Genomic DNA, 23,535 nt, shown 5'->3' with positions numbered 1-23,535 from the left:
CCTACCCCTTTACAATCAGCCAGCTAGAAACATGAGGGCCTTCCAAGAAGGGTCCTCTGGCAAGCTAACCTTCCTGCCCCCACCAGCAGCTGAGTCAATTCCTTGAGTGCCCAAATCCACAGGTGTGGCTGGAGTCAGGTCTTGATTAATCTGACCTGCCCTGTCCTGGCTTTAACAAACTGTCCAACAGGGGCAGCAAAAGAGTGCCCCTAATTTTAATAATATCAGATATACAAGTCAAAATTTACAAAATAGTTACTGTAGGGAATAATGAATCCGTATTATAAGTGTGCTCCAAAGGATTTTTTCTGGAGCACTATTTTTCTTCCCAGCAATACATATTTTACTAAGGAAGACATAAATAGTTTTGCATCCTAACCATTAAGCTCTAGACAAGTGGTGGCTTTTTCTTTTTCAATTTTTACAATTGTGAACACCAGCGCATAATAATTTGCTGAGTTTCAGTTAGGTTGAAAACAATGGATTCCAAAAGAGCAAACACACAGGCTTCTATATGTTACAGTTACAGCTACTAATGAAAAAGTGAGTATTTTTTCATAATTTGGATATACCTGAGGTCACTGTGACCTTATGTTGTCAATAATAAGAGTAAAAGAATTGAGCCTAAATTTAAAAAATTGTGAAAAATTAACTCCAGGCAAGTAAGTCAAACGCAAAAAACAACTGAAAAACAAACAAACAAACAAACAAACAAACAAACAAACTTACTTTCTCCTAACCACTTCCTGGCTCCTTCAAATCTTGCCATTTAATGATCAGAAAAGGCGGGGCCAAAGTTAGCAAGGTCTGCGGCTGCGCGGAAGCGCAGCAAGTGAAGAGCAAGTCCTGCGGCTGGGGCGGCCACGAAGACGCCTGTGCTTCTCTGCTCTGCGGCCGTACTTCCGCTACTCTTGGAACGTTCTGGAAGTTGGGGAGGTGAAGTGGCACCACGGACTTGCTGGTCGGGTAGGTGTGTTTACAGCCACTGCGGACCACGCTCTTCACGTTTTTTTTCATTCTCCTGCCAGGGTGTTTTTTTTCCTCAGACTTGCCGGGTCCAATCTTTACCTCAGAGATTTGGAGACGTGAGAGAGAATCCTCCCCACCATCCTTTCTTTTTGAGAGTCATATGGAACGGGGTTTCCTGAGGTTTTTTCCTATAGGGTTATAGAACCTTCCTTTTCGGAACCCTTGTAGTCAAGTCTGCGGATTTATATTTACTTCAGGTATTGTTTGTATCCTGGTAGGAAGACTCTTAAGAATGGAAGCCGCCGTGAAGATAGTTGTGGTCCAACCTCTCACTTGTCAGTTAACGAGACTGAGCGGGAACGCGATTTACAGGAGATTTTTGTGCAGTGTTAAGTTGATTTGAATTTGAAAACTTGGGGAAAACAAACGAAATCCTAATAGCCCAGAATCCTAGGGACTTGGAACGGGTAGTGCCATAAGAGCGTGTGAGCTTTTTATTTTCAGACGAGGAAGCAGGCCAAGTGGAGGTGAAGGGATTTGCCCGGAGTTGCGGAGCTCTGGAGTGGATGAGCCCCCGCGTGGCTGCTCGCCCGGGGGCGTTTCCCCAGAGATACTGAAGGAGCCTTACTGCTGCAGCCCTAGTTGTCTGCCTCATTTCTATTCGTTAATTGTACCCTCGTGGGGATCTGCGGACCCCAGTTCCTTTCTCACTTATTAGAAGTGCACAAAATTAACAAACCTCTCATAGCTTTACTTAAATTGTTTATAAAACCTACAATAACGGTGTGAAGAATTAAATGGCTATATATTATGTGTGTATTATCAGGAGGATGATCATTAGCTACACAGTGAATTGTATGGGAGGGGTAATAGAAGTTGCAGTCTTTCCTTTAACCAGCTAACCATTTACTCATCCAAAAACAAGTATTTTTTGAGTGTCTACTTCTGCCAGGTGCTGGAGATAAAGTACTATTCGTACAATAAATGAGGAAATTATAGAACATTTGGCTTCAACCCAGCAGGAAGACCTTTCTAATTATTAGAGTCATTCAAAAGTAGAATGAAACTGCCTTAGGAGATAACTAACTCACCGTAAACTGAAAGTGACTTTCATCTGGATTAGTTGGTTTCTAAATTTTGCTTTGAACTAATTTTATATTAAGTAACATGAAAAAGTAGATAATATGTTTATAAATAATTTTGTTGGACAAAATGTGATAGGTGCTCAACCGAGGTATTCTAAGGTGGATTCTGAGGAAGGAGAGGTCTCATTTAAGTTTGATGGGCCCAGGGATAGTTTCTTGCAGGAGACAGCATTTCTAATGGGCTTTGAAAGAGAAGTAGGTTTTTTGTTTGTTTGTTTGTTTGTTTTAATAGACTTCATTTTTTTACAATAGTTTTAGATTTACAGAGAAATTGAGGCTAAAGCCACAGTATTCCCACATACTGTTTTAGTTTCCCCTATTACTAACGTTTTATATTAGTATGGTACATTTGTCACAATTAATGAACCAATATTATTACATTATTATTAACTAAAGTTTATTCTGATTTCTGTAGTTTTAACTTAATGTCCTTTTTTTTCTGTTCTAGGATTCCTGTCACTATACCAAATCACATTTAATTTTAATGTTTTCTTAGGTTCCTCTTGGAGGTGACAGTTTCTCAGACTTTCTTTGTTTTTGATAACCTTGTTGACTTTGAGGAGTGCTGGTCAGGTGTTTTGTAGGTTGCTCAATTATTGGAATTTGGTGTGTTTCTCACTTTAGGACTAAGATTATAGATTATTGAGAAGAAGGTTACATTGTATCATTGGTACATACTATCAGTGTGATTTATAACTATTGGTGTAGACTTTGACCACCTGGCTGAGGTAGTACCTGTCATGTTTTTCCAATGTCTTCTACCTGTCATGTTTCTCCAATGTGTCTTGAAGACATTGTCAGGAGATTTGTCGCCTCTCCCCCATTTATTAATTTTTTAATTCATTTTTATCAGTATGGATGTGTGACTTTTTGTTTTATAGTTTGAAATATGATAAATGTTATGACTTTTATTAATATAATTTAATATTATTTTATTATAATTTTACTTATTTTGCTACTCAGATTGTTCCAGCTTTAGCCATAGGAATCTTTTTCAGGTGATTCCTCTCCTCTTTTTGACATACTTCTCTCAGTGTTAGTTTTTTCTTTGTTTTTTTAAATTTATTTCTGAGAGAGAGAAAAAGTGCGCATGCACATGAGATAGGGAGGGGGACAAAGGAAGAGAGAGAGAGTGAGAGGGAAAGAATCTTAAGCAGGCTCCGTACTCACTATGGAGCCCAATGTAGGGCTCAATCCTGTGACCGTGGGATCATGACCTGAGCCAAAATCAAAAGTCAGACACTCAACTGACTGAACCACCCAGGTGACCCACTTTGTTTTTGTTTTTAATCACTTCCTTCCTTTCTGGCACTACAAAATACCCTAGGCTCAGTTTGTATATTTCTTGTCCCACTTCTTTTCACCATTTCTCCCAGGGATCTCCAGTTCTTTTTATTAGAGAAAAGTATTAGAAACCAAAGTCTGAGGCACCTGGGTGACTCAGTCAGTTAGGCACCCGACTTTGACTTAGGTCATGATCTCACAGTTCATGAGTTTGAGCCCTACATCAGGCTCTATGCTCACAGCTGGGAGCCTGGAGCCTGCTTTGGATTCTATGTCTCCCTCACTCTGCCCCACCCCTGCTCAAGTTCTAGCTGTCTCCCTTAAAAATAAATAAACATTAAAAAAAAAAATTCTGGCTGCTAGGTGTGATTGTTTCTGAGAAGGTATCATTTATTTTAGGCCCCTCTCAGATAACAAAGCAAAGAGATATATACACATGTATGTACTAGTCTATCTATGTCCACCTATCTGTAAGTCTTTTTATATATGTTCAGTTGTATCTCTATTAAGCTAATAGTGATTTCATAAGAATGTTGCCAACACTAATCCATTACCACATGGATCATTCTAGCCTTGAAAGATTAAAAAAGAAATTTAAGCAAAAGTATGAGGAATGAACTTTTAAAATGCTGTTATGAACATTCTTGTACAAATCTTTTAATACATGTTGCATGCATTTCTTTTCAGGATAAACTTACAAATGCAATTGCTAGGTGTGTATCTTCCCACTTTAGTAGGTAATGCCTATCAAGAACTCTGAAAAGTCTGAAATTTTATCCTACTTGTAAGCTAACAAGTTGACCTGGTATTGTTTAATTGATGCTGGCAGAATATACATACATGATGCCTGGACGAGGAACAGGCTTTAAAAATCATGGCAAAAGTAGTAGCCAAAGATTTAGGTTCCTCATGGTTTTCCTTGGCTCCCAAATCCCAAAGTGGGTAGATGTGTTGGAAAAACAGAAGTGGACCTAGATGGACACATGCAATTGGTTACATTAACAAAGAGAACACTTATTAATAAGCGGTGACAAGCTTGCTTACTGCATTTCTCAGTGTTGCTCATTGCAAATGAAAAATGACCTGGATAGAGTCAGGGCCTTCTGTTGTTGGCATTTCAGAAAAAAACCTTCAGGGACACTGGGGGCCCATTGAAGACTACCCCAGCAATCTCTAATTGTTGATAAAGTACAGCATTCATGATAAAAACCCTCAGCAAAGTAGGTTTAGAGGGAACATAACTCAACATAATAAAGGCCATATATGAAAAACTTATAGCTAACATCATTCTCAATGGGGAAAAACTGAGAGCTTTTCTCCTAAGGCCAGGAACAAGAAGAAAAAATGTCTACTCTCACCACTTATATACAACATGGTACTGGACGTTCTAGCCACAGCAAGCAGACAAGAAAAAGAAAAGACATGTAAGTTGGTAAGGAAGAAATAAAACTTTCACATTTGCAGAAGACATGATACTCTTTATAAAATCTTTATGAAAGATTCCGTCAAAACCTGCTAGAATTGATAACCAAATTCAGTAAAATCACAGGATACAAAATCCGTATACAGAAATCTTGCATTTCTATACACCAATAATGAAGTAGTAGAAAAAGAAATTAAGAAAACAATCCCATTTACAATTTCACTAAAATAATAAGATACCTAGAAATAAACCTAACCGAGGAAATGAAAGATGTATACTCTGAAAACTATAAAACACTGATGAAAGAAATTGAAGACAACACAAAGAAATGGAAAGACATTCCATGCTCATGGATTGGAAGAACAAATATTGTTAACTCTTTTTAATTTTTTTTAATATGAAATTTATTGTCAAACTGGTTTCCATACAACACCCAGTGCTCCTCCCAACAGGTGCCCTCCACAGTGCCCATCACCCACTCTCCCCTTTCTCCCACTCATCAACCCTCAGTTTATTCTCAGTTTTTAAGAGTCTCTTATGGTTTGGCTCTCTCCCTCTCTAGCTTTTTTTTTTTTCTCCTTCCCCTCCCCCATGGTCTTCTTTTAAGTTTCTCAGGATCCACATAAGAGTGGAAATATATGGTATCTGTCTTTCTCTATATGACTTATTTCACTTAGCATAACACTCTGCAGTTCCATCCACGTTGCTACAAAAGGCCATATTTCATTCTTTCTCATTGCCACATAGTATTCCTTTGTGTATATAAACCACAATTTCTTTATCCACTCATCAGTTGATGGACATTTAGGCTCTTTCCATAATTTGGCTATTGTTGAAAGTGCTGCTGTAAACATTGGGGTACGAGTGCCCCTATGCACCAGCACTCCGTGTCCCTTGGGTAAATTCCTAGTACTGCAATTGCTGGGTTGTAGGGTAGTTCTATTTTTAATTTTTTGAGGAACCTCCACACTGTTTTCCAGAGCAGTTGCACCAGTTTGCATTCCCACCAGCAATGCAAGAGAGAACCTATTTCTCCACATGCTCGCCAGCATCTGTTGTTGCCTGAGTTGTTAATGTTAGCCATTCTGGCAGGTGTAAAGTGGTATCTCATTGTGGTTTTGATTTGTATTTCCCTGATGATGAGTGATGTTGAGCATTTTTTCATGTGCCTGTTGGCCATCTGGATGTCTTCTTTGGAGAAGTGTCTATTCATGTCTTTTGCCTATTTCTTTACTGGATTCTTTGTTTTTTGGGTGTTGTGTTTGATAATTTCTTCATAGATTTTGGATACTACCCCTTTATCTGATATGCCATTTGCAAATATCTTCTCCCATTCTGTCGGTTGCCTTTTAGTTTTGCTGATTGTTTCTTTCGCTGTGCAGAAGATTTTTATTTTGATGAGGTCCCAGTAGTTCATGTTTGCTTTTGTTTCCCTTGCCTCCAGAGGTTTTTGTTTCCCTTGCCTCCAGGTGAAAGAGGTTTTTGCCTGCTTTCTCCAGGATTTTGATGGCTTCCTGTCTTGTCTTTTATCCATTTTGAGTTTATTTTTGTGTATGGTGTAAGAAAGTGGTCCAGGTTCATTGTTCTGCATGTCATTTTTCCCATCACCACTTGCTGAAGAGACTGTCTTTATTCCATTAGATATTCTTTCCTGCTTTGTCAAAGATTAGTTGGCCATACGTTTGTGGGTCCATATCTGCGTTCTCTATTCTGTTCCATTGATCTGAGTGTCTGTTCTTGTGCTAGTACCGTACTGTCTTGATGATTACAGCTTTGCAGTATAGCTTGAAGTCTGGGATTGTGATGCCTCCTGCTTTGGTTTTCTTTGTCAAGATTGCTTTGGCTATTATGGGTCTTTTCTGGTTCCACACAAATTTTAGGATTATTTGTTCTAGCTCTGTAAAGAATGCTGGTGTTATTTTGATAGGGATTGCTTTGAATATGTAGATTGCTTTGGGTAGTATCGACGTTTTAACAATATTTGTTCTTCCTATCCAGGAGCATGGAATCTTTTTCCATTTTTTTGTGTCTTCTTCAATGTCTTTCATAAGCTTTCTATAGTTTTCAGTGTATAGGTTTTTCACCTCTTTGGTTACATTTATTCCTAGGTATTTTATGGTTTTTGGTGCAACTGTAAATGGGATTGATTCCTTGATTTCTCTTTCTTTCGCTTCATTGTTGGTGTATAAGAATGCAACTGATTTCTGTGCATTGATTTTATATCCTGCCACTTTGCTGAATTCATGAACCAATTCTAGCAGTTTTTTTGGTGGAATATTTTGGGTTTTCCGTATAGACAATCATGTCATCTGCGAAGAGTGAAAGTATGAACTCCTCCTGGCCAGTTCGGATGCCTTTTATTTCTTTGTGTTGTCTGATTGCAGAGGCTAAGACTTCCAATACTATGTTGAATAACAGTGGTGAGAGTGGACATCCCTGTCTTGTTCCTGACTTTAGGGGGAAAGTTCTGTTTTTCTCCATTGAGGATGATATTAGCATTGGGTCGTTCATATATGGCTTTTATGATCTCGAGGTGTGCTCCTTCTTTCCTATTCTTGATGTTTTTTATCAAGAAAGGATGCTGTATTTTGTCAAATGCTTTCTCTGCATCTGTTGAGAGGATCATATGGTTCTTGTCCTTTCTTTTATTGATGTGATGAATCGTGGTAATTGTTTTGCGAATATTGAACCAGCCCTGCATCCCAGGTATAAATCCCACTTGGTCGTGGTGAATAATTTTTTTAATGTATTGTTGGATCCAGTTGGCTACTATCTTGTTGAGGATTTTTGCCTCCGTATTCATCAGGGAAATTGGTCTATAGTTCTCCTTTTTAGTGCGGTCTCTGTCTGGTTTTGGAATCAGGGTAATGCTGGTTTCATAGAAAGAGTTTGGAAGTTTTCCTTCCATTTCTATTTTTTGGAACAGCTTCAAGAGAATAGGTGTTAACTCTTCCTTAAATGTTTGGTAGAATTCCTCTGGAAAGCCATATGGCCCTGGACTCTTGTTTTTTGGGAGATTTTTGATTACCAATTCGAATTCCTTACTGGTTTTAGGTCTGTTCACATTTTCTATTTCTTCCTGTTTAGTTTTGGTAGTGTATATGTTTCTAGGAATTTGTCCATTTCTTCCAGATTGCCCATTTTATTGGCATATAATTACTCATAATATTCTCTTACTGTTTTTATTTCTGCTGTGTGGGTTGTGATCGCTCCTTTTTCATTCTTGATTTTATGTATTCTGGTCCTTTCCTCTTTCTTTTTGATCAAACTGGCTAGTGGTTTATCAATTTTGTTCATTCTTTCAAAGAACCAGATTCTGGTTTCATTGATCTGTTTCGATAGCATTAATTTCTGCTCTAATCTTTATTATTTCCTGTCTTCTGCTGGTTTTGGGTTTTATTTGCTATTCTTTTTTCAGCTCCTTAAGGCATAAGGTTAGGTTGTATATCTGAGATCTTTCTCCCTTCTTTAGGAAGGCCTGGATTGCTATACACTTTCCTCTTGTGGACTGCCTTTGCTGTGTCCCAGAGGTTTTGGGTTGTGGTGTTATCATTTTCATTGACTTCCATATACTTTTTAATTTCCTTTTAACTGCTTGGTTAGCCCATTCATTCTTTAGTAGGATGTTCTTCAGTCTCCAAGTATTTGTTACCTTTCCAAATTTTTTCTTGTGGTTGATTTCGAGTTTCGTAGCATTGTGGTCTGAAAATATGCACAGTATGATCTCAGTCTTTTTGTACTTAGGGCTTATTTGTGTCCCAGTATATGGTCTATTCTGGAGAACGTTCCATGTGCACTGGAGAAGAATGTATATGCTGCTGCTTTAGGATGAAATGTTCTGAATATATCTGTTAAGTCCATCTGGTCCAGTGTGTCATTCAAAGCCATTGTTTCCTTGTTGATTTTTTGATTAGATGATCTGTCCATTGCTGTGAGTAGGGTGTTGAAGTCTCCTATTATGATATTACTATCAATGAGTTTCTTTATGTTTGTGATTGATTTATATATTTGGGTGCTTTCACATTTGGTGCATAAATATTTACAATTGTTAGGTCTTCTTGGTGGATAGAGCCCTTGATTATAATATAATGCCCTTCTGCATCTCTTGATACAGCCTTTATTTTAAAGTCTAGGTTGTCTGATATAAATATGGCTACTCCGGCTTTCTTTTGTTGACCATTAGCATCATATATGGTTCTCCATCCTCTTATTTTCAATCTGAAGGTGTCTTTAGGTCTAAAGTGGGTCTCTTGTAAACAGCATATAGATGGATTTTGTTTTCTTATCCATTCTGTTACCCTATGTCTTTTGATTGGAGCATTGAGTCCATTGACGTTTAGAGTGAGTACTGAAAGATATGAATTTATTGCCATTATGATGTTTGTAGAGTTGGAGTTTCTGGTGGTGTTCTCTGGTCCTTTATAATCTTTGTTGCTTTCGGTATTTATTTATTTATATATATATATTTTTCATCTTTTTCCCCCTCAAAGAGTTCCCCTTAAAATTTCTTGCAGGGCTAGTTTAGTGGTCACAAACTCCTTTAATTTTTGTTTGTCTGGGAAGCTTTTTATCTCTCCTTCTATTTTGAATGACAGTCTTGCTGGATAAAGAATTCTTGGCTGCATATTTTTCTGATTCAGTACACTGAATATATCCTGCCACTCCTTTCTGGCCCGCCAAGTTTCTGTGGATAGGTCTGCTGCAAACCTGATCTGTCTTCCCTTGTATGTTAGGGACTTTTTTTCCCTTGCTGCTTTCATGATTCTCTCCTTGACTGACTATTTTGTGAATTTGACTATGATATGCCTTGTTGATGGTTAGTTTTTGTTGAATCTAATGGGGGTCCTATGTGCTTCCTGGGTTTTGATATCTGTGTCTTTCCCCAGGTTAGGAAAGTTTTGTGCTATGATTTGCTCACATAACCCTTCTACCCCTATTTCTCTCTCTTCCTCTTCTGGGACCCCTATGATTCTGATGTTGTTCTTTTTTAATGAGTCACTGATATCTCTAATTCTTAAATCATGATTTTTTGCCTTAAGCTCCCTCTTTTTTTTCTGCTTCATTATTCTCTATAAGTTTGTCCTCTATATCACTGATTCTCTGTTCTGCCTTATCCGTCCTTGCTACCACTGCATCCATCCATGATTGCAGCTCAGTTATAGCATTTTGAGTTTCATTCTGGCTATTTTTTACTTCTTTTATCTCTGCAGAAAGGGATTCTAATCTATTTTTGACTCCAGCTAGGATTCTTATTATTGTGATTCTAAATTCTGGTTCAGACATCTTGCTTGTATCTGTGTTGGTTAAATCCCTGGCTGTCGTTTCTTTGTGCTCTTTCTTTTGGGGTGAATTCCTTTGTTTTGTCATTTTGAAGGGAGAAAAGGAATTAATGAGGTAGAAAAATAAAAACAAAAAATATTAAAATTAAAAAAATACTAAAATTTAAAAATTAAACACACACACACAAAAATTGAATAAATGATGCTAGATCCTAGGTGTGTTTTGGTGGGTGTTGAAAGTGGTTTGACAGATTAGAGGAAAAAAAGAGGGGTGGGAAAGGAAATCGTTTGAGAATTTGAAAAAATGAATACATTGAAGTAGACTAAAATGAGACGATGGGAGTAAAATAGAATTTGAAAAAAATTACACAAAAGTAAATATACTAGAAAAAAATTTAAAATATTTTTAATAAAAATTAAAAATAAATTTTTCTCTTTCTGTATTCAAGAAAAAGAAAAGAAACAAAAAGAAAAAAAGAAAAAATCGTTTGAAAATTTGAACAAGTGCATACACTGTAGTAGACTAAAATAAAATGATGCAAGTAATATAGAATTTGAAAAAATTTACATAAAAGCAAAAACTATAGTAAAAAAATTAAAGAAAAATATTTTTAATAGAAATTGAACATAAAAATGAGGTTTTTCTCTTTCTGCATTCAAGGAAAAGAAAAACAAAAAAGAAAAAAGAAAAAGAAAAAGAAATCGTTTGAAAATTTGAAAAGGTGAATACATTGAAGTAGACTAAAAGAAAATGATGGAAGTAGGATAGAATTTGAAAAAATTTACACAACAATAAAAAATAGAGTAAAAAAATTAAAAACATTTTTAATAAAAATTGAAGATAAAAATGAATTTTTTCTCTTTCTGCTGAATTCTGTGGTTCAGGTTGTGCAGATTGTTGTGTTAATCCTCCAGTCAGTTTTCTAGGTGTGTAGGATGGTTTAGTGTTGGTCTGGCTGTATTTCATGGACGCGAGACACACAAAAAACTTCTATGCTGTTCTGCCATCTTGGTTCCTCCTAGACTTTAGATTTGTTGTTACCATTGGGTTCATATTATAACTTCTTATGTTATAGCAGTCTATATCAATGTGATGGTTGCTTAAGTTTGAACACATTCTAAAAGCACTAAATTTTTACTCCCTACTCCATATTTTAGGTATATGTTGTCATATGCTACATCTTTTTATTTTGTGTATCCTTTGACCAATTTTTATCAGTATAATTGATTTTACTACTGTTGTGTTTTAATGTTGACATTGGCTTTATAAATTATTAATCTGCCTTTATGTTTGATTTTATCTATGAATTTATTTCCTTTCATAATTTTTTCCACTTATGGCCTTTTCTTTCTTCTTAAAGAATTATCTTAAAATTTTGTGTAAAGCTAATTTAATGGTGATGAACATCTTTAACTTTTGTCAGAGGATCTTACAACCTCTCCTTCTGTTCTGAGTGATAAACTTGCTGAGTAGAGTATTCTTCACATAGGTTTTTTTCCTTTCAGCACTTTGAATGTGTCCTGCCTCTCCAGTCTGGTCTGCAAAGTTTCTTCCAAAAATCAACTGATAGCTTTCTGGCATTTTCCTTGTATATAACTGTTTTCTTTTTTCTTGCTCCTTTTAAAATTCTCTATCATTAGTTTTGCTGTTCTGAATATGTGTATTGGTGTGGACTAACTTGGGTTTACCTTTATATAGGCTGGCTGTACTTCCTGGACTTGGATGGCTGTTTTCTTTTCCAGAGTAGGGAACTTTTCATCTGTTATTTTTTTTAGGTAAGTTTTCTGCCCCTTACTCTTTATCTGTTCCTTCCAGGATCTCTGTAATGGGAGTGTTACTGTACTTGATGATATTGCTGAGTTCCTGTAACCTATTTTCATTTGTTGTTACTCTTTTTGCTATTAAACTTGGTTGCTTTCCATTACTCTGTCTTCCAGATCATTGATCCTTTCTTCTGTATCCTCTAATCTGTTTGTCGATTCTCTCTAGTGTATTTTTTTTTATTTCAGTTACTGAATTTTTAAGTTCTGACTAGTTCTTTTTTATATTTTATGTCTCTTTGTTGAGGTTGTTAACTGAGATTGCTGTCTTTTTTCAAGTTGTATTTTTATGATCATTACTTTGAATTCTTTATCTCTGTTTCATTTAGTTCATTTACTATGATTTTGTCTTGTTCTTTCATTTGAGACATATCTTGTGTCTCCTTTTTGTCTAATGATCAGTTTTTGTTTCTATGTATTAAGTAAGTCACTTATGTCTCGTGGTCTTGAAAGAAGTAGCCTCATGTAGAAGATGTCCTATGGTGCCCTGTAGTGCAATCCCTCTGGGTCTCCAGAACCAGGCTCTCCAATGGTCTTGCTTGTGTCTGCTGTACTAAATGATAAATGTCATGTTTGTTCTGACTGTTCTGCCAACCAGCCATTCCCCACCATTCTCCCTTGGGTTTCTCTATTCCCTGAGGCACAACAATATTGAAATTAGGCCAGTCAGTAACCCTACAGTGGACTCTGAGTGTTCATGTGAAAGGAAGAGTCCACATACCTCACCTTAAATTGAAGGCTAGCAATAACTAAGCTTAGTGAGGAAGGCATGTCAAAAGGCCAAGATGGGCTGAAAGTTAGGCCTCTTGCAGTTAACCAGTTAGCCAGGTTATGAATGCAAACAGTTTGTGAAGGAAATTAAGAGTGCTATTCCAATCAACACACAAATGATAAGAAAGCAAAATAGCCTTTTTTACTGATAAGGAAAAAGTTTTAATGAGCTGAATAGATCAAACCAACTACTATAGTCCCTTAAATTCCTAATCCAGAGCAAGGCCCTAACTCTTTTCAATTCTGTGAAGACTAAGAAAAGCCAGGAGGCTGCAGAAGTAAAAATTTGAAGCTAGCAGAAGTTGGTTCATGAGATTTAAGAAAAGACCTCTCCATAAAAGTACAAGGTGGGGGTGCCTGGGTGGCTTACTTGATTAAGTGTCCAACTTCAGCTCAGGTCATGATCTTGCAGTTTGCGAGTTTGAGCCCCACATTGGGCTCTGTGCTGACAGCTTGGAGCCTGGAGCCTGCTTCAGATTCTGTGTCTCCCTCTCTCTCTGAGCACCCCCCCCCCGTCTCTCTCTCTCTTTCAAAAATAAATAAACATTAACAATTTTTTTTTAAGTAGAAGGTGAAGGAGCAGATGCTGATGTAGAAGCTGCAGCAAGTTATCTAGAAGATATAGCTAAGATAATTCATGAAGGTGGCTACATAAACAACAGAATGTAGATGTAACTAACAGCCTTGTATTGGAAGGAGATGCCATCTAGGACTTTCTTAGCTAGAGAGAAGTCAGTGGAAGTCAATACCTGGCTTCAAAGTGCCAAAGGATAGATAGGCTGACTTTCTTGTTAGGGGCTAATGCAGCTAATGATTTGAAGTTGAAGCCAGTGGTCATTGCCATTCTGAAAATCTTAGGGCCTTTAAGAATTGTGCTAAATCTGTGCTTGTGCTGTATAAATGGAACAACAGATCTGAGTGATGGCTCATCTGTTTATAGCATGGTTTACTGAATATTTCAAACCTACTTTTGAGATGTACCACTCGGAAAAAAAGTTTTTTTTAAAATATTACTGCTCATTGGCATTGCACCTGATCACCCAAGGGTTTTGAGATGTACAGTGAGATTAATGTTGTTTTCTTGACTACTGACACATCTGTTGTACAACTCATAGATCAAGGAGTAATTTCGACTTTCAAATCTTACTATGAGAAATGTGTTTCATAAGGCTACAGTTGCTGTAAATAGTGATTCTTCTGATGGATCTGGGCAAAGTTGGTTGAAAAACTTCTGGAAAGGAGTCACCATTCTAGGTCCCATTAAGAACATTCATGATTCATGGGAAGAGGTCAAAATATCAACATGAACCAGAGTTTGCAAGATGCTGATTCTTACCCTCATAGATAGTGGAGGGGTTCAGGACTTCATTGGAGGAAATAATTGCAGATATGGTGGAAATAGCAAGAGAAGTAGAATGAGAAGTAGAGCCTGAATATGTGACTCAATGGCTGCAATCAATGACTGAAAGACTTTCACTGGGGAGTTGCTTCTTTTATTTTTTAAGTTTATTTATTTTGAAAGAGGGAGCATGCAATCCGGGGGAAGGGCAGAGAGAGAGAAGAGAGAGAATCCCAAGCAGGATCCACGTCATCAGTGCAGAGCCTGACATGGGCTTCGACTCCACGAACCATGAGAATAAGACCTGAGCCGAAGTCAAGAGTCAAATGCTTAACTGACTGAGCCACCCAGGTGTTCTTGAGAACGTACTTCTTAAGGATGGGCACAGAAAGTGGTTTCCTGAGATGGAATCTACTCCTGGCGAAGTTGCTGTGCAGGTGGTTGAAATGACAACAGAGGATTTAGAATATTACATAAACTTAGTTGATAAAGCAGCAGCAGGGTTTGAAAGGACTGACTCCAATTTTGAAAGAAGATCTACTGTCAATAAAATGTTATCAGACAGCATCATGTGCTATAGGTGAATGGATTCTGAACACAAGAGTCAATCAGTATGGCAGACTTCCTTGTTGTCTTATTTTAAGAAATTGTCACAGCCAGACAAACTTTCAGCAGCCACTATCCTGGTAAGTCAACAGCCATCAACATTGAGGCAAGACCCTTCTCCAGCAAAAAGGTGACATTCACTGAAAGCTCAAGATTACGGTTAGCATTTTTAGCAAAAAAGTATTTTGTTTTTCTAATGTTTACTTATTTTTGAGAGAGAGAGAGACAGAGACAGAGCATGAGCAGGGGAGGGGCAGAGAGAGGAGACAGAATCTGAAGCAGACTCCAGGCTCTGAGCTGTCAGCACAGAACCCAACATGGGGCTGGAACTCAGGAGCTATGAGATCATGACCTGAGCTGAAGTCAGATGCTTAACTGACTGAGCCACCCAGGCAAGCCAAGAAAGTATTTTTTAATTAAGATACGTACATTTTTTAAGACATAATGTTGGGGCGCCTGGGTGGTCAGTTGATTAAGTGTCCAACTTCGGCTCAGGTCATGATGTTGGGGTTTGCGAGTTCGAGCCCCACATTGGGCTCTGTGCTGACAGTTCAGAGCCTGGAGCCTGCTTCCAGTTCTGTGTCTCCCTCTGTCTCTGCCCCTACCCCACTTGTGCTCTGTCTCTATCAAAAATAAATAAATGTAAACAAAAATTTTTTAAAAAGACATAATGCTATTGCACACCCAGCAGACTATAGTATAGTAGACAGAACTCTCTTTTTAAAGTTTATTGATTTATTTTGAGAGAGACAGAGACAGCACAAGTGGGGGAGGGGTAGAGAGAAAGAAATTGAGACAATTTCTCAATTGGGTGGGATGCCTGAGTGGCTCAGTCATTAAGCATTTGACTTCAGGTAATGTCACAGTTCATGAGCATGAACTCTGCTTTGGGTGAGCACGAGCCCTGTGTCAGGTAAGCACAAGCCCTGCTTCCCGCAAAAACATGAGTTCCACTTCTGGTGAGCCCAGCTTCTCTCTCTCTCCCTCTCTCCCTCTTTCTCTGTCTCCCTCCGTCTTCCTCTGTCTCCCTCTCTCTCTCTGCCCCTCACTCACTTGCTCTCTCCCTCAGTCTCTCTCACACACACACACACAGAAAAAAAAAAAAAAAGAAGAAGAAAGAAAAAATCCTAAGCATGCAAGCAGCCTGTGAGCTGCTAGTGCAGAGCCCAACTCAGGTCTCCTACTCTTGAAACCATGAGATTATGACTGAGCCAAAACGAAGAGTCAGATGCTTACCCTACTGAGCCACCCAGACGCCCAGTATAATATACATAACTTTTTTACTTTATTTCTATTATTATTATTATTTTTTAAATAGGCTCCATGCCTAGTGTGGAGCCCAAAGCAGGCCTTGGAACTCATGACCCTGAGATCACAACCTGAACTCAAGATCAAGAGTCGGACCCTTAACTGACTGAGCCACCCAGGTGCCCCAAGCATATGTAACTTTTATATGCACCAGGAAACCAAAAAATTCATTTAACTTGCATTATTGTGATATTTGCTTTACTGGGGGGGATCTAGAACCTAATTCACAATTTCTCTGAGATATACCTGTATTTAGATTTCTCTTTTCTTATTTCCATATCTTCACTATTGGAATTTTTGTCTTATTAGAACAGTGTCCATTTCATATAGGCATCAAATTTGCTGATACAGAGTTGTTAAAATCTTTATATTTTTAACTTCTGAAAGTTTGGCAGTGATATTCCTTCTTACATTCCAGATTTGGTAGTTTATATCTCCTCCCTCCCCACTTCTTTTTTCTGTTAGTTTAGCTAAATGTCAATTTTTTTCATCTTTTCAAAGAGCCAACTTTCTCTTTCATTAATTTTCATTAATTTTCTCTGGTGTTTTTCTGTATTCTATTTTATGGAATTCTGTTTTAATCTTTGTTACTTCTTTTTAATTGTTTTGGCTTTAATTTGTTCTTCTGGGTTTTTTTGTTTTTTTTTTTTTTTTAATGGAGTAAGGTACTAACTTGAAATCTTCTTTTTAAATTTAGTCTTTTAAAGCTATAAATTTCCCTGGATACTACTTTAGCCATATCCTATGAATTTTGATACATTTATATTTCTTCTCACTCAGCTCAAAATAATGTCTAATTTCCATTGTGATTCCTTTTTTGATGCATGCATTTCTCATGTATGTTTAGCTTCTTTATTTGAAGAAATTTGGTTTTATTTGTATTGATTTCTGATTTAATTCTCTTATGGTTAGAGGGCATGCTTTGTATGACTTTGTTTCATGTGTTTTGGGTCTCTGTTAGATGGGTCTCTGTTAGATGTTACGTTTACAGTTGTTACATATCCCTGATATATTGACTCTTTTATCATTTTAAAGTATCTCTCTTGGTCTCTAGTGATGTTTCTTACCCTCAAGTCTATTTTGTTTTTTATTAATACAGCCACTCCAGCTCTCTTATACTGTTTGCATGGTGTATCTTTTTCTTATGACTTTCAGTCTGTTTATATTCTTGAATCTATGACAGCGTATAGTGGATTTTGCTTTGGAACATTTTTCTGTTCATATTTGATGTAATTATTCAATATGGCTGGATTTATGCCTATTATTTAAAATTTGTAAGAGATATAATCCACATAACACAAAAATAACTTTTAAAGTGAATTAAAATGAATTTTTAAAGTGACTTAAAGTGAATTTTAAATTCAATGATTTTTAGTATATTCACTTTGCTGTACAACCATCACCACCATTAGATCTGCCATTTTGTCATTTATTCTTTATAGGTCTTTTGTTGTTATTCTTCTGTTATTTTTTTTACTACCATTTTTGTGATGTATGAATATTTTTTTAGTTTACAACTTTAATTCCTCTTTATTTTTTTACTTTTTGTTTTTTAGTTACTTTCTAAGTGTTTTTAGACTGTAATATGCATCTCATTATTATTTCCGATTAATACTTGGTACTATAAAGTGGATTCTCCCACTGAGAGATGTTAGAAGTTAAATATATATTTATTACAATTAAAATAGTTTCTTTCATTGCTAGAAGCCTACTGTTAATATTACCAGTGTATCTCATCACTAATATTATAGGAACATAATTCATTGATCAACTACTTAGTAAACCCCACTATGCTAAGTGTTAAGGGAATATAATAAGGAAGTAAATTCATATCTCAAACAAGTAGAGGGAAATTCTTCAATGGTATTAATTAGGGAAAGATAATATGGGATAATATTTGAGGTTTTGTACATAGAGATATGAGATTTATATTTTCAGAGATAAGAGGGGCATTTCATTGAGAAACCTGAGAAAATTTTGGAAGTTTAGAATATGGATGATGTATGTAAGTGACGGCAATTAATCAAAATACCACAGACTTCATGCTTAAAATGGCAGATTGACCCCATTTGTTTATCTTCTCTTTTTCTCCAAAGACTTTTGAAATGACAGTAAATATTTCTTTAAAAAGTTAACAAACACAAAGATATGAGGAATAAAATAGCAAATGAGAGATTTAAATGAGTAGGAGGAAGCTAGAAGACAGGAATGGTAATTGATTTGGTTATAAAAGAAAATTATCTATGTGTCTACAGAGGGAGAAATTAATGAGAAAAGAGGAGTTTTGCTTCATGGACCTCCTGAGAGGCTGAGTACTGTACTTAGAAGCATCAGGTATTGGTGCCATCAAGAGCAGAATGTGGAAGAAGGAAAGATTGTTGAAAGTTTATATGCAAATCTATTAGAAGCTCCCTGGGTTCTCTTCTCCATTCTGAACGTCCAAGCAAATTCACTCTACAGTTCTCCTATGGAGGAGGCTGGAGGTTTGTTTTCTGGAGTAGTTCAGCTGGGAAGATGGATTTGGGAATACCAGGCAAATGTCTTACCTTATAAGAGATGTCTTCTCTGACCATCCCAACATAAAATAACAGCCTCCAGCACTTACTCCCCATATACCCTGATTTATTTTTCTCCATGGCACATATTACTACCTTCCATCACTCTCTCCTTATCACCCATATTTGTCTTTTGTTTTTTAATTGCTGGAATCATCCCCCTAGAATGGAAGCTTCATGAGGGTAGAGATTTGTCTGTTTTTTTCACTGTTGTGCCCCAGTCCCTATAATAGTATCAGATATGTACATAAATATTTTTTAATTAATAAATACATAAATAAGAACAATTAAGGATCACTAGACATTTGAGGAAAACTTCCAACACGAAAACTAGATAAAATAATCAGAAAAAAAGAGACCTATAGAAAACAGACCATATGGACAACAGAAGAAAACTTTTTGAAGATGTAATTAATTACCTCAGGGAAATTACAGATTTTTGAGTTCATAAAATAAAGAGATGCCATAAAGGAGAATGATCAGAGAGTAAGAAAGAACCTCTAATAACTATATATATCATATATATGATATATATAATCATATGATATATGTGATATATATCATACATGATATATATATATCATATATATGTATATGTATCATATGTATATATGATAGTTTAAATTTTAAAAAACAAAACTCTTGGCTTCTGGTTGCCAGTCCAGCATGTAAAGAGCATGGAGCTAGTAACTCCATCCTATTAATAAGTTAAAAGCTGAACAAACTGAAAAATCAACAACTCTTCTTAAATCTGCCAGGGAAGTGAGATTACATGGCAAACTTCTGCACCCAAAATTTTAGAGGCAGAGAGATTGATACAAAGAATCACCTAATTGGAGCAGAAACCTCTGCAGGAACCAGTACTGGGATAGGAAAATCTAAAGTGTAATTGAAGAATTCCTGAAAGCACTGTGTCAATAAGTGCAGAGATCAAATCATTAGGGGACCCTGTCTTAGTTTGACCTGCCATAGCCATTCCCATAGACTGGGTGGCTTAAACAGCAGAGATTTATTTTCTTAACAGTTCTGGAGGCCAGAAATCTGAGGTCAGGGTGCCATCTTAGTGCGGTTCTGGTAGGAACTTGCTTCCTAGCTTGCAGATAGCCTTCTTGCTGTGTCCTTATATAGCAGGGAGAGAGAGACTGCACTAGCAAGCTCTAGCATCTCTTCTTATAAGGGCGCTGATCCCATCATGAGGGGCCCACACTCTTGATCTCATCTAAACCTAATTATCTCCCACAGACACTATTTCCAAATACCATCACATTGAGGATTGGGGCCTCATTATATGATTTTGGTGGAACATAATTCAGTCCATAGCAGGCCTCTGCACTTTGTGAGTTCTACCTCCAGGAGCTCTACCAGGTTCTCACAGTGAATATTGAAGAAAACTTCCTTTGTGCTTCTGGTTGGGGGCTGGGGGTGGGGGGTATTTTGAAATATGCAAGCATCCTCTTCTTTTTTTTAATATGAAATTTATTGTCAAGTTGGTTTCCATACAACACCTAGTGCTCCTCCCAACAGGTGCCCTCCTCAATACCCGTCACCCACCCTCCTCTCCCTCCCACCCCCATCAACCCTCAGTTCTCAGTTTTTAAGAGTCTCCTATGGTTTGGCTCCCTCCCTCTCTTACTTTTTTTTTTTTTTCTCCTTGCCCTTCCCCATGATCTTCTGTTAAATTTCTCAGGATCCACATAAGAGTGAAAACATATGGTATCTGTCTTTCTCTGTATGACTTATTTCACTTAGCATAACACTCTCCAGTTCCATCCACATTGATACAAAAGGCCATATTTCATTCTTTCTCATTGCCAAGCAGTATTCCATTGTGTATATAAACCACAATTTCTTTATCCGTTTATCAGTTGATGGACATTTAGGCTCTTTCAATAATTTGGCTATTGTTGAAAGTGCTGCTATAAACATTGGGGTACAAGTGCCCCTATGCACCAGCACTCCTGCATCCCTTAGGTAAATTCCTAGCAGTGCTATTGCTGGGTCATAGGGTAGGTCTATTTTTAATTTTTTGAGGAACCTCCACACTGTTCCAGAGCAGCTGCACCAGTTTGCATTCCCACCAACAGTGCAAGAGGGTTCCCGTTTCTCCACATCCTCTCCAGCATCTATAGTCTCCTGATTTGTTCATTTTAGCCACTCTGACTGGCGTGAGGTGGTATCTCATTGTGGTTTTGATTTGTATTTCTCTGATGAGGAGCGACATTGAGCACATAGACCAATGGAATAGAATAGAGACTCCAGAATTGGACCCACAAAAATATGGCCAACTAATCTTTGACAAAGCAGGAAAGAATATCCAATGGAAAAAAGACAGTCTCTTTAACAAATGGTGCTGGAAGAACTGGACAGCAACATGCAGAAGAATGAAACTAGACCACTTTCTTACACCATTCACAAAAATAAACTCAAAATGGATAAAGGACATGCATGTGAGGCAGGAAACCATCAAAACCCTAGAGGAGAAAGGAAAAAAACCTCTCTGACCTCAGCCGCAGCAATTTCTTACTTGAGACATCTCCAAAGGCAAGGGAATTAAAAACAAATATGAACTATTGGGATCTCATGAAGATAAAAAGCTTCTATACTGCAAAGGAAACAATCAACAAAACTAAAAGGCAACTGAAGGAATGGGAAAAGATATTTGCATATTACATATTGGACAAAGGGCTAGTATCCAAAATCTATAAAGAACTCCCCAAACTCCTCACCCAAAAAACAAATAATCCAGTGAAGAAATGGGCAGAAAACATGAATAGACACTTCTCTAAAGAAGACATCCAGATGGCCAACAGGCACATGAAGAGATGCTCAATGTTGCTCCTCATCAGGGAAATGCAAGCATCCTGTTCTTAAAAATTCTGCCCTCAAGAGAAACTACCAGAGCCTAATCCTGTTGGGCTTTTATCATAGCCTAGTCAACGTGGGAGAAGGGAAATACCCAGCTTTAGTCCCCTCCAGGCATCCTGTCTCACCTAACCAGAGGAAATAATGGACAAACACAAGTGAAATTCTCAGCTAAGGGGTGCAGGCTCCCAAAAAGACTGAGACCTAATAATAAGACTATGGAATGCTTCTCCTCCCTGTACACCTTACCACTGTCACCAAAGGCCTGTGTACCAGAGTTTCTTTTACCAAGTACGTCATGTTAGGCTTTAAACAAAAAATGATAAGGCATGCTAAAAGGCAGAAAACATAATTTGAAGAGACCATAAACATCAGAACCAGACACATCTAGTTGCAGCAGGAATGTTGTAATTATTAGACTAGGAATTTAAAACAACTATAATTTATATGTGGAGGCTCTAATGGAAAAAGTAAACAATATACAAGAACAGATGGATAATGTAAGCAGAGAGGTGGAAATTGTAAGAATCCGAAAAGAAATGTTGGAGATAAAAGACAATGTAACAGGAAGAATGCATTTGATGGGCTTATTAGTATAATTGACACAGTTGAGGAAAGAATCTCCGAGCTTGAGAATATGCTAATAGAAACTTCCAAATCTGAAAAGCAAAGAGAAAAAAAGTCAAAACAATTGAGCAAAATGTCCACCAGCTGTGGGACAATTAGAAGTGTAATATACGTGTAATGTGAATATCAAAAACAGAAGAAAGAGAAAGGAAGAGAAGAAATACTTGAAGCAGTGACTAAGAATTTCCATTTCCCCAAATTAACGCCAGACACCAAACCACAGATTGAGATATCTCAGGGAACGCCAAACAATGATAAATGCCAAAAAACTACCTAGGCATATTAGACTACAGAATATCAAAGATAAAATATCAAAGAAACCACCTTATCAGAGGAGCAAAGATACAAATTACGTTACACCAGATCTTGCTGGTGCTGTCACTCTCTCTGTGCCATGTGAGGATGCAGCAAAAGGTGGCCAACTGTCTGCAAGCTAGAAAGAATGTTCTCACCAGAACCCATCTAGGATGGCACCCTGGTCTTGGATGTAATTGGATGTAAACCATGCAAGCAAGAGTGTGGAGTGAAATATTTAAATTATTGAGAGAATAAAACCACCCACCTGGAATTTTGTGTCCTGCTGTCTTCCTTCAAAAGTGAGGGAGAAATACTTTTTTTCTCACATAGGCAGAAATTGAGAGATTTTCCTGCCAGTTGATTTGTTTTTCAGGAAATGCTAAGAATTTCTTGAGAGAACACTTTATGTTAACTAACTGGAATTAAAATAAAAACTTTAAAAAATGAAAATAAAAACATCGTACAACTTAAAACAATAAAAAAATTTCTTGAGAGAAGGAAAATGATAGTGTCAGGAACTCAGATCTATATAAAGAAAGGCAGAGCAATAGAGAAGGAATACATGAAAGTAAAATAAAAACTAACTTACCCTTAATTCATTTAATAGATATGTTTTTTTTCCCAAATAATAGTAACAACAGTGTATTTGATGGTTATAGCTGATGTTAAAGTGAAAAAAAATGACAGCAGTGACATAAGGGATGGGAGGGCGGATTTAGGAATGTTTTTTATTATAAGGTACTTGTACTATTTATGAAGTGGTATACTGTTATTTGAAAATAAGCTTGGCTTGGGGCGCCTGGGTGGCTCAGTTGGTTGAGCATCCGACTCCGGCTCAGGTCATGATCTCACAGCCTGTGAGTTTGAGCCCCACGTCAGGCTCTGTGCTGACAGCTTGAAGCCTGGAGCCTGCTTTGGATTCTGTGTCTCCCTCTGTTTCTGCCCCTAACCCACTCATATTCTGTCTCCGTCTCTCTCAAAAATAAATAAACATGAAAGAAAATTTAAAAAAAAGAAAATAACCTTGGCTTGGTTATAAATGTATATTGCACACTCTAGAGCAACCGCTGAAACATAGTAAAACAACAAAACAAAAAAGCCTTTAAGGTTGGTTGGGGAATAACCTGGAAAATGACAAGAAAAAAAAAATGAAAACAGGAAAAGACTAAGATCAAGCTGTGAGATCTAATACCCAACTGATAACAGTTGAAAAAAACAAAATGAAATACAAAAGAATATTAGGAATATT

The 23,535-nt window shown here is 37.1% G+C and overlaps 1 protein-coding gene across 1 annotated transcript in view; it reads left to right on the top strand.

Annotated features, from left to right (window-relative positions):
- Positions 1-858: 858 nt before the first annotated feature.
- Positions 859-23,535, top strand: part of CC1H1orf146 (chromosome C1 C1orf146 homolog) — a 59,260-nt gene continuing 36,583 nt past the window's right edge. The window contains exon 1 of the mRNA XM_078451674.1: positions 859-966. The gene's annotated coding sequence lies outside the window, so the exon portion shown is untranslated. The remainder of the gene's footprint in view (positions 967-23,535) is intronic.

The sequence above is a fragment of the Panthera onca genome, chromosome C1 (assembly GCF_046562875.1).
Source record: "Panthera onca isolate mPanOnc1 chromosome C1, mPanOnc1 haplotype 2, whole genome shotgun sequence".
Classification (NCBI taxonomy): domain Eukaryota; kingdom Metazoa; phylum Chordata; class Mammalia; order Carnivora; family Felidae; genus Panthera; species Panthera onca.
Note: the sequence above shows the minus strand (reverse complement) of the source record. Positions and strands in the feature narration are given on the sequence as shown.